Source organism: Schistocerca cancellata, chromosome 6 (genome assembly GCF_023864275.1).
Source record: "Schistocerca cancellata isolate TAMUIC-IGC-003103 chromosome 6, iqSchCanc2.1, whole genome shotgun sequence".
Lineage (NCBI taxonomy): Eukaryota > Metazoa > Arthropoda > Insecta > Orthoptera > Acrididae > Schistocerca > Schistocerca cancellata.
In genome coordinates, this window is record NC_064631.1 from 213,366,055 (window position 1) to 213,379,734 (window position 13,680).

Here is a 13,680-nt window from a genome sequence, read left to right on the forward strand (position 1 = left end):
CTAGATTCAGTAGCACAGCGACGCTGATTAATGAAATTAGGTCAAATAGGGTATAAAACGAGTTTTGTGACTGCACTGAGGATTTATTGGTAGGAAGGACGCAGCCTACAATCTTCGATTAAGACATGTAGCAGTGACGTCAGGCGTTCCCCAAGGAATTTCTTGCGACCCTTGCTGCTCATGTTGTATATTTTTGGCCTGGCAAGCAATATTAATAGTGGCCTCCACTGGACTGAAATTTGCATGTGGCTGGAGCCTCTCGTCGTGTAGACCCGTCACCTGGTGCACATCATTTTAGTTGACGCCACTTCAGCGATTTGCATCTCAATGAGCTGAAATAATGATGAAGACAACTCAACATCCAGTCCCCGAGTGGAGAAAATCGCCGACCCATCCGGAAATCGAACCCGCGCTCCTCATATTGCTTGCTACCGCTCTGACAACTCAGCTGTGGAGGCCGACGACCTCAATTTTTTGCAGGTAATTCAGTTATCTATAATGCAGAAAAGGCTGGACAAATGTTCAGTGAGATCTAGATCAGATTTCAAACTGGAGCAACGGTTGCCGACTTTCTTCAGATATTCATTAATATTAAACGGTGCACTTCACTATCAGTCATAAAAAAAATGGTTCAAATGGCTCTGAGCACTATGGGACTTAACTTCTAAGGTCATCAGTCCCCTAGAACTTAGAATTACTTAAACCTAACTAACCTAAGGACATCACACACATCCATGCCCGAGGCAGGATTCGAACCTGCGACCGTAGCGGCGCTCGGCTCCAGACTGTAGCGCCTAGAACCGCACGGCCACTCCGGCTGGCAGGAAATGATGTAAAATCATAATTGACAGAGGCTTAAAGGTAGGCACCATGTATGCCGCGAAAGCCTGCATACAAAATTTCAAGAAACTAAACTAGCGATTCCAGAAATAAATTACAGCCCCTGCGTATTGCCCAGTTAAGCCGTATTCACAAACGCGCGGCGCAGAGCAGCACAGAACGGTGCAGAATGGAGACAGAACGAAATACTACCTAATAGTGTCGCAGAAGTTCCCATTGGGAGACTCGACTATGCGTAATGTTGTTGACGAGCACCGTGTTATGTACGGCCATGCAGTTTAGATGCCATTTTTACTGGCCTTTTTTTCCTGTTTTCGTCCGTATTACTCAAACTTCCTTCCAAAATACTGGAAGCAAAGAGCTTGTAGTAAAGAATTTCACTGTCGGAGATATCAGAATGATTTTTTGTTATAACTTACGTTTCCGGAATAGAGTCCCTACCTCAAATTGATATATATATATATATATATATATATATATATATATATATATATATATACCCTCTTCCATCAGCCCAGGAATTTTATAACGTCATCGTGGAATCACTCTGTATGTCTTCAGGCTCGTGGTGTTGGAAATTACCCAGACTATATCCAGCCAGTATTGAGAAAGAGAGCACTTAGCGACTTGTAAAAAACTTTACACGTGCCCTCCTCTCCTCCTTACACAGAAGGCTAAAAGGGAAACATTTATTGCTTACCACACTTTCACAATTCATAGAGAACTTCAGACTCATGCATAACATTTTAACAATATACTACTTTTTTATTATTAGCTCTGTTTGCAATGCATTTGGCAGAGAATATTCTAATATACTGTTGAATGTACTGCCAAAATTATACCATTGTACGACACACAGTTCGGGAGCTACGACGTCATAAACAACGAGATGCGGAGACACTAGATTTTGCCTGAAACGGAGCTCAAATTAACCAGATTATATTCGCAGGCGTTTCATAGTGAGGGCACATCGCGACTTCCAACAAACTTTAAGCATAATTTCAAACCTTTAATAATTCAAATATTTAACACCTTACAACTCATTCGTAAAACAATCAGAAATCTGAAGGTGTTTTATACATGGAAATTAGAGTCCTGAAATAACCGGAGATCTAGAGTACGTTCTAAAGAGAGAATGGCAATAACACATCGGTTTTTGTCTACTCGAGATTCATTTACACCACTGATGTTTTTGTGCAAAGTACCGAAGCAAAACATCCCAATGGTTGTTCCCTGAACATAATAATTAAATAAATTCACTGTTTCCTTCTGATTCCACTCGAAACTAATTTTGAGAAAGAACGTAAATTATTTTATAAATCTCCCGTACGTGCTCTTCCGCCTCGTTCTGGCTTGTTAATGGAAAACCTCGTCCAAATAGAACGCGCCGAACGAAGGTTTCCTCTAAGAACTGACACTGCCAGAACAGACGTTTCTCGAAACTGCACAGAGCAGCGAGGTTTGCCGCCCACGCCAGACGTGCAGCGCTGCGCCGAACGTTTTTTCTTGACTTTGCACGCAGCAGCGAGGCACAATCGGAGTGGACGCGCCTTTAGGAGCCGCGAAAACAAGGTAAAGCACACACAAACGCATTCACACATTTCTTCTTCCAAGCTTCATACCAAATTAGAACAGGAGGAAAGCTTAATATGTGGTATAATGAGAAATACCATCTAACACGCACTTCAAATTTCCTCTTCAGCATGTAGAACACCAACAAGAATCAAAAACAATAAATTGTATTCCTCTAAACAGTGGTTGTCATCCTTCACTACGTAATACACTACAAGACAAAAAAAAAAAGACCCATGACGAAAGAATTATCTAGATGGGGCGGAAATGGATTGGTGTGATGCACATGTACGGGCAAACAAATGAACACAATGTCAGAAAAATTGTATGGTTTATTTAAGAGAAAGAGTTCCACAAGAGTTGTTGGATGCTCTCCTGAGAGATGTCGTGCAACTGGAGAATTGGGCGTCAAAATGGCAAGATGGTCGGAGAGCCCTGCCCGTAATGCTCCAAATGTTCTCAACAGTGAGGAGATCCGGCCACCTTGCTGACCAAGGTACGGTCCGACAAGCAAGAAGATGAGCAGTAGACACTCTCACCGCGTGCTGGGCGGCGTTATCTTACTGAAATAATAGACTCAAGGTAACAAAACGGGGAGCAGAACATCGTAGACGTACCGGTGTGCTATAAGGGTGCCTCCGGCGACAATCACAGAGGTGCTGCTATGAAAAGAATTGGCATCCCATCATCACAACAGGCAGTCGGGCTGCACGGTGGCCGGTAGTCAGGCTGATATCCCACCGCCCTCCGGAGCGTGTATCGACACGTCTTCGATGGTCATCGTGGCTCAGTTCGTTGCGGGACTCATCACTGAACATAGTTCCATTCCAGGCAGTGAGACTCCAGGTGGAAGGCAGAACACAATCTACATCTACCTCTACATCCATACTCCGCAAGCCACCTGACGGTGTGTAGCGGAGGGTACCTTCAGTACCTCTATCGGTTCTCCCTTCTATTCCAGTCTCGTATTGTTCGTGGAAAGAAGGATTGCCGGTATGCCTCTGTGTGGGCTCTAATATCTCTGATTTTATCCTCATGGTCTCTTCGCGAGATATACGTAGGGGGGAGCAATATACTGCTTGACTCTTCGGTGAAGGTATGTTCTCGAAACTTTGACAAAAGCCCGTACCGAGCTACTGAGCGACTCTCCTGCAGAGTCTTACACTGGAGTTTATCTATCATCTCCGTAACGCTTTCGCGATTACTAAATGATCCTGTAACGAAGCGCGCTGCTCTCCGTTGGATCTTCTCTATGTCTTGTATCAACCCTATCTGGTACGGATCCCACACTGCTGAGCAGTATTCAAGCAGTGGGCGAACAAGCGTACTGTACCCTACTTCCTTTGTTTTCGGATTGCATTTCCTTAGGATTCTTCCAATGAATGTCAGTCTGGCATCTGCTTTACCGACGATCAACATTATATGATCATTCCATTTTAAATCACTCCTAATGCCTACTCCCAGATAATTTATGATATTAACTGCTTCCAGTTGCTGACCTGCTATTTTGTAGCTAAATGATAAAGGATCTATCTTTCTGTGTATTCGCAGCACATTACACTTGTCTACATTGAGATTCAGTTGCCATTCCCTGCACCATGCGTCAATTCGCTGCAGATCCTCCTGTATTTCAGTAAAATTTTCCATTGTTGCAACCTCTCGATACACCACAGCATCATCTGCAAAAAGCCTCAGTGAACTTCCGATGTCATCCACAAGGTTATTTATGTATATTGTGAATAGCAACGGTCCTATGACACTCCCCTGCGGCACACCTGAAATCACTCTTACTTCGGAAGACTTCTCTCCATTGAGAATAACATGCTGCGTCCTGTTATCTAGGAACTCCTCAATCCAATCACACAATTGGTCTGATAGTCCATATGCCCTTACTTTGTTCATTAAACGACTGTGGGGAACTGTATCGAACGCCTTGCGGAAGTCAAGAAACACGGCATCTACCTGTGAACCCGTGTCTATGGCCCTCTGAGTCTCGTGGACGAATAGCGCGAGCTGGGTTTCACATGACCGTCTTTTTCGAAACCCATGCTGATTCCTACAGAGTAGATTTTTAGTCTCCAGAAAAGTCATTATACTCGAACATAATACGTGTTCCAAAATACTACAACTGATCGACGTTAGAGATATAGGTCTATAGTTCTGCACATCTGTTCGACGTCCCTTCTTGAAAACGGGGATGACCTGTGCCCTTTTCCAATCCTTTGGAACGCTACGCTCTTCTAGAGACCTACGGTACACCGCTGCAACACAATACGTCGCTCTTAATACAACAAAGGCGATAGACATAGAGATAATTTCAGCAATACCCCAAGGAAGTGCGATAAGACCGTTACTGTTAACAGTGTATATAAATGGTTTAGTAGAAAGCATCACAAACTCTTCAAGACTATTCGCAGATGATGCAGTTGTCTATAAGAAAATTGCAATGCCAGAAGACAGTATCGATTTGCAGAATAAGCTGTAGCGGATTGATGACTGATGCAGACTCTGGCAGTTGACTCTGAACGTAAAGAAATGTAGCATTTTGCACGACCATAAAAAAAATAAATCCACTTCTGTACAACTACACCATTGATGACAAATTGCTGCAAACAGTATCTACCGTGAAATATCTACGAACAACTATCCATGGAATGACCACATAAAGCATGTAGTAGGAAAAGCAGATGCCAGACTGAGATTCACAGGAAGAATGTTAAGTAAATGTAGCTCATCAACGGTAGGAGTGGCATATATGGCGCTCGTTCGTCCGATTCTTGAGTATTGTTCATCAATCTGGGATCCCTCCCAGGTATGACTGGCGGAAGAGGCAGAGAAGATCCAACGAGGAGGAGCGTGTTTCGTCACAATGCAGTTTAGTCAGCACGAGAGTGATTCAGAGATGCTGAATAAACTTCAATGGCAGACGTTACAGGAGAGGCCATGTGCGTCACGGAGAGGCCTACTACAGAAATTTCGAGAGAGCACTTCCCTGGAAGAATCAGACAATATATTACATCCGCCCAGATTAATCTCTCGAAATCATCACAACAAGAAAATATGAGAAATTAGAGCTAACACAGAGGCTTAGCGACAGTAATTCTTCCCAAGCGCCATTCGCTAGTGGAACTGGGAAGGGGAAGAAGGGCCATTAAGTGATACTAGAAGTACCCTCGACCACACGCCTTTAGGTGCCTTGTGGAGTGTGATACAGATGTAACAGGGGACAGCTGGGAACCGGCTGCAAAATGTCCTGTTTAAGCACAAAAAGGCGAATATGTTCCTCTTGAAAAGACCCTGAGAGAAAAGAGCTGAATCAGCTGCCTCAATCGAAAGTCTCATTCCTCACCAAAAACTTTAGGATGCGGTATATTTTGCTCTTTTTGTGCTGAAGAAAAGTAACTGGGAGCCAGTGACTAAGGAAATGGAGAGAAAGAAAGAGAAGACAGTGATAGTGGGAGAGAGAAAGTGCCGGTGAAAGAGAAAGAGAGATGGTTGAAGACACAGCAGTGGGGACCAGGAAGAGACAGGAGATAGTGACGATCAGTGATAGACAATGGCAGCAAAAGAGACGGAGAGTTGGATGGATATAATAGCAGTGGGAGAAAAAGAGGGAGAGGACAGTGGAAATGAAAAAGAGAGCTGGGTGGAGACCATACATGTGCTTGGTCGGGTGGGGGGGAGGGGGGAGTCATACCTATGTGTGTAAAGTTCCCTGGTCTAGCGGTCAAAACCCCGAGCAAGCCATTCCAAAAGGTATGCGTGGAGAGGAGAGAATAGTGGTTGACTGTAGACCGTAAGCGAGAATCAAAAAGATAAAGGCAATGGGAGAGAAAAAAATGGGACAAAGACAATGCCCATGGAAGGAGAGAGATAGTGAAAGTGGCACAGAAGGAGGCAGTTCTAGGGAAAAGCGAGAGAGAATAATGAAGGCATCGACAGTGGGAGGGGCAGACAGGAGAAAATGCCAATGGGAGAAAAAGAAGACAGTGTGAGCGCGACATCAGTATATAGTGTGAGTGAGAGAGAGATGCTGAGTATAAATGCTTCACTATAAAGAGAGACTGTGAAAAGCATTTAGATGTTTCTGCATTAAAAAAATCAGCGAATATGTTCGCATGCCACAATCCTTGGGTACCGATAGGAGCATTTTTCACCTGGTTCAAGATATACTGTTTACATTTGTGCAGTGAAAGTATGTCAAAAACAGAGTAAGATTAAGCATTGAAAGAATGTAATGTTGAACAACAGTTCAGCCAGTATATCAACAATGCAGATGAAGATATGGAACGTTAAATCGTAAGTGAACAACCGAGATGCGAAAAAGTATATCACACAATTATCACACCATAGCAACTGATGCGAAACTATCTGCACACGGGCTGCGGTATCGATCAGAACGAGCCACAGCTCCACGCCAGGAGAAGACAAGTCTGGACATAAATTTCTGGCCACCCACTGGCCCTCTCTTCCGCCCGCCCCCCCCCCCTCCACCCCCCGCCCCCGAAAAGAGACCAATAGCCAATCCAGTAGGAGAACAGCGAATAAGAACATTTCTAGGTTAATTCAGAATAAGACATTTTAACTTTAAGTAACATCTGTACGCATAAACACCTGATGATGACCAAAACATGCTTGAAACGCGTTGCAGTGTGTTAAATTAAAAATAAAGTAAATAAATGTAACTGGTAGCAGGAAAGTGCAAACAATCACTTCAAACAATCACACTAAAGATTCAGATGTAGACTAATCCAATAATCGATATTTAGTAGCATTAAAACAACGCTAAAGTTTCTGACGAATGGCATCTAGTGGGGTCTCACATACGCCAGTTCTCGAAGCGAAAATTATTTTTGCATTCGCTTCTTGCTGTGCTGTTGAACTTCTGTCGCAACCACAACTGTATTCTCGTCTGCTTATTCTGGGATGCAGTACAGTAAATGGTTTAGTAAATAGTCTACATGGGAGGTGAAAGAGCTTCACCGTCGCTCTGGGAAAAGCATACACATTCCAACCCTGCCTTATTACACCGCCATCCTTGTTTCATTTTTTTGCAGTCGACAAGCGCAGTTTTTAAATAAATTCTGCAATTTCATTTTTAAACAATTTTAGGAAAAGGGTTACATACTATGAGCAAAATTAAACTTTCAATTCATTTAAAAAATAATTTAACGAGCATAAAATTTCAGTAAAAGCGTTACCTCGTATTATTACAGCTCGTAATTGAAAATGCTGCCTCGCTTGTTAAGTGACTGCCGTAAAATAACCGATCGAACGCAACAAAAAGTGCCAAGCTCTCGACAGGAAATTCTAACATGCAGTAAAATTGATTCGAGTTGGATATTCATCTGTATCTTACGTAATATAGCATCTTAGCAGAACTTTGATGTTTACTAATTTTTTGTACGTATTCTTACGGTTGCAACGGCATGCATAGGGCGCGTATGTAACAAATAGAATAAGTCGATGTCAGTGAATGCATATTTGATGAAGAAAGTTAGAGTCAAACGTTCCACATAGCACGAGATAATTTCTAACGGAAAACGAACAATTTGGAAAACATGAAGGAGGAAGTTGGACGTAACATTGCTGAACGAACGTGTCTAGCTCCCACCTAAAGTAATTTTGATAGAAATGCATCTATCGAGTACGATTCCACTAGCTTCATCAATGTGCTGCCTTGTTTCGTGTCCTTCTTAGACGAAAAAGTGAGGTGGGGGTGGAGATGGGGGGGAGGGGGGAGGCGGTCAGGAGGGCAGTGTTAGGGAAGATGCCGGAAAGATGGAAGATTACAGTTTTCCGATCCGTCCACGTCAGCGTCATTAGAGACGGTGTACTAGCTCAACTGTAAAAGACAGAAAAGGAAATGCACCGTGGCCTTGATTAAAGGGAACAACCCGCATTTGGAAAACCGCGGGAAATATAAACTAAAGTGGTCCAACTGATATTCAAAAATCAGAAGTACGGTGTTTGCGTGAAAAGGTTTTTCGGCAGTCAGAAGAAAGCGCTGACAATTGGCAAATCTCAGAAGTAATGGACCGTCAACAGTATGTGAGTCTGGCTTTAAATGAAAGCCATCTTCATTAAAACTAATAGGCCCCCTCTAATAAAACATTAGCAGGACACATACTCATATAAACGTGGATTTGTGCACTGATATTCAAACTTATTCACTGATAGTACGAATTAAGTTTCTAGAAAGTACTTTCGGACAGTTTATTTTTCAAATTTGTTTTAGTGGTAGCTTCAAAGTTTCCGTTCACAAGTAATATGTCTGTCTTCAGGTAAACAGTTCAGTTCACAGAACCAAAGTGAGGAAAAAGAACAACCTACAAAATGACTTAAATTCAGTTATTTCGTTCCTGAAAGCTGTCCGTTTTTCAGGAATTCCTACTTTTAATAAATTACCGGCAACTATGAGAAGTTTAACTACTAATGAAGTTTTGTTTAATAGAACCCAAAAAATTTTGTCAGTTGGCTTCTATTTCTCCTCCACTAACGAATTTGTTAACGCAACCAACTGATCTACTTATCGTTAACCACATCATTTGATTGTAATATGTGACTTCTGTAGTTTTTCAACGAACTATTGCGACCTGTGCAAGAGAATACTGCAAGCTATATTGTTTTGGCGATGCTTCACACCAGTGGCCTAGAAATTATCTTTAGGTCCGTTTAACAAAGATATATAGATGGAATACCAGCATATAATTTTTTCCGCAAATATTTGTTACGTATTGCCATTCGCAGACATATTCCACGTCTTCAAAGATATTCGCACTACGGGTCTAATGAAGGAACAGCATATTTAATGTACAGTAGCCTAGTGTTATTATAAGACTGATAACCTAATTAAGCTTGCTTAAAATGTGTCCCTAGCAGTCAAAATTAATGTCGGGAACCGAGAATAAGTTTTCGTGGTACATTTAGAATTGTTTTTCCTTCAGTCGTTTGACACTTCACCTTTATTATAGGCATACCTAATTTCTTTAAGTCCTTGCTGTCCGCAAATGAAAGTAGTAATAACTATTTGATTCTTTCGGGATTAATAATGATTCTAAAAACGGCCATTGATAAACTGAAGGCTCAATTCAAACGACTAAAGACGTGTAATTCCTTAAATTTCGCGTGTTTATATCATTTTTGAAGACTCGAAACAGTTCGTTTGGGTTGTTAAATTACGGTATAGTTTCTGTTAAAGTCAGTGATTTTCATTCTATTACCACTACTGGCCTTATGTCTGTTCCCGACATAACTAAAACACTGTTTTTATTTTTTATGTATAACTACGTTTTCACATTCTCTTACGCTGAGAGACAACACCTCTCACAGCCATATTAACTCATTTATAAATTATTTTATTTACTTTCTGATATTGTTACCTTTACTAATGTATGTCACCGATTCGTTGACCTCTTACTAAAATGATTGCTGTCTCCGTCACTGTTTGTGAGATGAAAATGAGTTATGGACGAGCATGTACGATGCTGTCCACTCTTATTCACTCTTAAGGAACATCGTCAAGTTTATTTTTCCTTAGCACTTCCGGCGTGATACAACGACAGCTATTTAAACCAAAACAGACGAACATGACAGGCCGAAGTTTTGTCTTAAAAGCAGATAAGTCCAACTAAAGCCACTTATTCCCCTACCGAGTTGACATTTATATAGTATAAGAAAATTGCTTCTTTAATATCTCAATAAAACCTAGTTTGAACATTTGTCACCGCAGCATTCTCAGCGCCCCAATTGCTTTAGAAGATTGTCATGTGCAGACATAGATAGAGAAAGAAAATATGATAAGCATTAGAATAGAAGCAACTGACCTAACCTATGCAAAGGGTGGTGCTCTAATTACCGTATCACCAAACTAGGATTTCACACTCACATTCGTTGTTTTCGCGTACTCATAACTAAACTATCACCGTCCAACCAAACATAGACTCCCGGTTACGCTACATATCAGTCTGTGAATACAAATAGGCTTTTGCGCTTTAGAGAAATTAAATCAAAAATATTTCGCTACAAAAAGCACTGATAAAACGTAAGTATAATGAGGCAAATGCAGTATTGATGTGTTGGGAACATCTTAACTGTGGTGTACACAATCACAGCGCATGGTTAATCCTTAGTAAACCTCAGCTGTTACTGAAAGCTATATTTCCTCCCGGCACTTTGAAAGGTGTATTTACTGTCAGAGACTGTAACATCAGTTCAGTATGGTGCCCTTTCTTCCAGAAGTGGTTTTGCATTTAACGCTTATAATCGTAAGGACCTGCCAAATCAGTGTAACTATACAACTAAAGATGTGGGATTCTGCATTAACGCTCGAGGCGATACTGGAAAACACTCACGCACACACAGTGCAATTACTGTACATTCGTAAGAACAGTTTATGGATTACGCATCCATCTGCAGAGGATACTTTTCATTTGTTTCCTTACAACTTGAATTCCCTGGATGTGTGAACCCTTGGGTCATCAGTAGTGGCAATGTTAAGCAACAGTATATTTTCAGATGTGTAAGTACAAAAAGCTGTAGTCTTACAGTCGATTTCGATTCAGTCTGTGACGAAAGTGAAGAATAAAAGTGAATGAAAATCCACATCACCGACACGATTACAAAGCTGCAGCACATTACATAAACAGTTTAAGAAACGCTTTGTGTATAAAGAGTAATAGACGTTGCAGGAATATATTAAAGCTACTCTCGTTCGACACACGGCACAGACATTTTCTCTAATGCAAGATTTTCATCCTTTTTCAAAGAGATTGCTTACAATGCTGTCATCTTGTTCTCATGGACGTAAGAAAGAGGAGAAGGCGCTACAGACTTACACTGTATGTAGTTTTGAAACCAAAGTGGGCGAGGCCTTCCTCGATTTTAAATAACCCGAAGCATTAGCACATTACTGTTAACGATTCCTTCTTGTTCATTATTTATGTAATGCGCAGGTAAAAACTGTTTTAATCACTAAAAATTACAGTGCCTACATTAACAACATAGTGTCAGGAAGGCAATTTCGAACGTTTTTCTGTTCCTGAATGCCTACTTACTCTACTAATACGACACGTTTGTCCTCATTAATGTAACTTGTTTTTTGTTCATAGATTTCAAATAACTAAGAAGTGAAGGAAGTGGGGTGAAAAGGATGCTTTCGTAATTAATTTAATTCTTCTATTACTGTTGTATAGATAGTAAATGAAGCTGGAGCTCCGTAACTAATGCTTGTTTGCTTACTGGTACTGTTTCTCCTTCGTTTAATTTGCACCTTTCAACTCCTACGTACAACATTTTTAGTATTCATATTTGTAACAAAAACTTACCTGCCTGTTCTTGGTCAGCCCATAAACGAGTACAATGAGGAAAGATGCAAGGCATGCTATCGTATCTTGGGCATACTAAAAAAGTGAACGATTATTGAAATGTCAAAGAAACAGAACTGAAGAGCTATACCTCCATGCAGAACACAGTTCTTGTCTTAATAGAATGTCAGTGTATCATCAATCTCACTGTAGTTCACACATCTTCTCACTTTGAAATATTACCGATGATGTGTCATTTATTGTCTGACCAATAATAGCATTTTACAGCGTAAAAAATATCTAATTCGTGAACATGTTACAGCATTGTGCAATACTATAAATGTGATGAAGGGAATGGTCTCAAACCCTTAGACTCCGTAAAATCGATAATTTTGCTTTACATGTATGTATGTCAATTGTGTAGTGATGATAGCCTAACATGTGTAACATATAGGCCTACCTTTCCAAGAGTAGCCTGTTTGCTTGATTTCCCGGAATATGTCTCGCCAGTAACTCGATCAGTTTTTCAGGAATAACCACGGCGTCCTACAAACGAGGATGGAGTGGTTTCAGTGTGGCAACGCTGTTTGGATGGGCAGCTCTAAGCCTATGGTGGATTACTTGTGTGTTTTGCTGTTGTCTTGTACTTTAAGAGTATGTTTGTTAGCCCAGAAGTGAGAAGTGGTCTTTCGCAAAATAGCTCACCTTGATAACACGCTTCTTGCGCGAACATGACAATTGTATTAAATCTTTAATAACGGATAACTGTAAGTACTAATTGGACTTTAACCGGTAAAATTTTAACCCATAAAGTACTTAGGCTAGCAAAGTTTTGTGTTAGCGGTTCGCATTTGCTGCCAGAATACTTTCATTGCACATGCTTGTAGCTATTAACGTAAGACATTCGCCGATTTTTCTGCATTTCGGTACTATATTGTAATTTTCGTTTCCAGATGGCTCCAATATATAGTGTCCCAGGATGTTTCAGCGACCACGAGAGTAGAATTAAAGAAGCGGGCTAAGTAACGGTATTCTGGGTTCCAAGTGGTAAGGACAAGGCAGCTGCAAGATGTAAAGCTACACCACGAAAAGACTGGAAACCTTCAAAATACGCAGTTCTTGTATCAGACGTTTTGAAGAAAGTGATGCAATTAATGGAGACGTTTCTTGCGACAGGGAAGGAAACATTCAAGAATTCGCTAGGAATAGAAAGTTACTGAAACCCAGTGCCGTGCCACGGATTTTTTCAGGTTTACCAAAATCTTTAATCGATCACAGTACTTCACCTCGTATTGATTCTGCTCTGAGAAGAGACACAGGATTTAAGATATCTGAAGAAAAACAGTACCAGTGGTTCAAAAAGGTTTCAATTAAACCATCTGAGAACTTTTTAATAAGATAAAAACAAAAGTGACTACAACTGCAATTGAAAACTGTGTATAGAAAATTCTTTCGTGTGTTTCTATGTTTTACAGTCTAAAGGTATACCCAAAATTTCTGCTAGTGTTGTACAAAACGATTTAAAAGTTCAAGTCTGTATTAAAGATCAGACTCTTAGTGTATCACGGCTGTCATGGTTACTCCTGGTCAGAAACTGCAGAGATGATCTCAGGCGCAGAACTCGTTGGCTACACATGTTGACACAGAACACTTTGATTCTAGTAATTTAATGTCTGACGTAGAAAGGATAACATTTTCACGCAGGAAGCTTCTGTCTAGTCAACAAACAGTAGAAGAGAACCTAAATAAGCAACTGTTGTTTCTACTGGAACAAATAGTTCTTGTCCTCAGAAAGAACAGTAATTACAGTTGTGAAATAATTTTGTTTGCATTTCTTTTCTATGAACAGTCAACCTATAATGTTTTAAGGCATAACATATTGGCTTCACGACATCCCAAATACATGAAAAGTCTGTCAAGAAAGCTCTGTTGTCTCCTAATGTTGCAAGAGAAAAAAGGAATT